Genomic DNA, 2,484 nt, shown 5'->3' on the forward strand with positions numbered 1-2,484 from the left:
GTGGGTGTTATTTCAGTCCCCAGGAAGGTAATGGGGGGGACTGATTGTATTTTATTTGTTGCTATTATGAAACCTTTTGTCTCTAGGGTGTTTATCATAGCATCTTTTAGGTCTTCTAGAGAGGAATCCTCATCTTGTCAGACCAAGAGGTCATCCATGTAATGATAAACATGTAGCCCCTTTTTTAAGAGGGGTGCTAGTGTATTTGCAACAGCCTCCTGGCATACTGTAGGCCTATTTGTTATGCCTTGTGGCAGAACTTGTCATTCATATCGATTAGCTGGACCAGAATTGTTAATTTTTGGAACTGAGAAGGCAAAATGTTGGCAATCATTATTGTGTAAACGGATGGAGAAAAAGCAGTCTTTTATATCTAGGACTAACAGGGGAGTATTAAGGGGGATGGCAGAGACCATGGGCAGGCGTACTGGAGAGAGTAATGTTAGTGAGGCATTTGTAATGAGTAGGCTCACTCTTGCTGGAAATGCAAATTGAATAGTTAGCCAGTTGTTTGAATAAGGGGATATCCATTAGATGAGAGTCAGTGAAATCTTTTTTTGTTCCTGGGTAGAGAATGATGGTATTAACTGGTCCTGTTGCTGGATGCACAAAAAAAGCAGTTAGACATTGGGATAGGTGGTGAAGGGAAGAAAGTTAGCAACATACTGAATGTGCTTGTTCCAGGACATAGTTGATCTTATCTGGTCCTCTGTTTGTTTTTCCTGTAGAATAATATTATGAGTTAGCACAGACCTGGCTGCAGGTGCAAGAAGTCAAGAGATATAAAAGTCAGCTGTAGGGTACCTAGAGAATGCACCTGAGTAGGAACACGCCAGCGATTGTCTCATGGATCTTATTTTTTCCTGAAAAATAAAATCTCTAGAACTTGGTATTAGGGAGAGTGGGGGCTGGCTGAAGTGTTGCCCTTAAGCAGGGTAAAGACAGCCATGAGGATGACAGAGAAAGAAGCTCTGGGGGGAATTAAGGGTGAGTGGATGGGGGACATCCAGGATAGGTTTAAGGGGGTCGAGTGGCAGCTGAGTCATTTTGGGCACAACTTTCTTTCCAGTGTTCAGTTTCTCCACATTTAAAGCATTTTGAGTTGTGTTGGGTTGCAACTACAAGGGCTTGGGCAAGGGAGGAGGCCTGGTACATGGAAGTCCCAATGTTATGGGTGGCCACAATCCATTTGTCATAATGTTCATTTTTTAGTCCCTGGCATGCTTGTCTGTGCTCAGGGGTCATCCCTTCCCAGACAAGGCTGTTTAAAAGCATTGCTTTGGCTGCAGGATCTGTTATTTTTCTATCTAAGCTGGCCTGTACTCTTAGTATAAAGTCTGGGAGAGCCTCAGTTGGCTTCTGTTTTAAGAAGGTTAATGAAGAGGTCTCTCCAGGCCCGGTGGACAAGGGGGTTAGGCGGTCCCAGGCCTGTAATGTACATAAGCGGATTTGCTCAATGTAGCCAGCAGGAATTGCAGCTTGCTGAATTCCTGTGGAGAAGTTGCCCTGACCAAAAAGCTGGTCATAATTTCAATCTATAAATCTAGGTGGTGGATCCTGTCCTGGTTGAGGTCTTAGCTGCTGATTATGAGTTTCATCTCTAAATAAGGCTTTCCATTGTACAAATAATGGACTGGGGAGGGTGGATCTACAGATGTCTCTCCAATCCTGGGGAAGCAGGTTAGTATTAAATGTCTGTAATATGGATTTAGCCTGCATTAGGCACTCATCTCTAAATAAGGCCTCCCATTGTACAAATAATGGACTGGGGAGGGTAGATCTACAGATGTCCCTCCAATCCTGGGGAAGCAGATTAGTATTAAATGTCTGTAGTATAGATTTTGTCCATGGAGCATGAATTCCATCCTCACGTACAGCCTGGCGCAATTCTTTAAGTTTTGTGGCTGGGAGCAGATACCAGGCTTATTTGTAAGTTAACAGGAAAAGCCTCTACCGGTGGGATTTGGGGGTCCTGAGACCACTGAGGCTGGCAACTTCCACTGTTTCTAAGATTACATAGTTGCTCTGTGGCAGTAGGGCGTGGCTGGAATGGCGCCACAGGCGGTGGCAGAGCCACAAGGCATGGTGGTAGCCGAGGTGAATGGGGAGGGGAATTTACCTGAGGAGGATTTTTGGGAGCTTTTGAATCTGTTACTGGGCAGTTTGTAGGGTTTTTTATCACTTAAAACCTTTCTTTTATTATTTTCTGGTGCCTGTAAACTTTTTTCAATCTTAGGTGGGTTTTTTAAACATTGCTGTATGGCTGTCATCATCCGGAAAAAGGAAAGGGGAAAATTATGTCTTTCTTGGATTTCTTTTTTACAAGCCAAACGTGTAAGAAAGTTCCAGACCTCTGGATCAGATATGTCTGCTGATAGGATCCAGGGTGCAAACTGATACACCTCATTCTAAAATTTTAAGCTTTCCTTTTGAGAGATCTTAAGCCCTCTAGATTTAAGCAGGGTCTTAAGGGAACGAATTTGG

Source organism: Nannospalax galili, unplaced genomic scaffold (genome assembly GCF_000622305.1).
Source record: "Nannospalax galili isolate Female #2095 unplaced genomic scaffold, S.galili_v1.0 scaffold407, whole genome shotgun sequence".
Lineage (NCBI taxonomy): Eukaryota > Metazoa > Chordata > Mammalia > Rodentia > Spalacidae > Nannospalax > Nannospalax galili.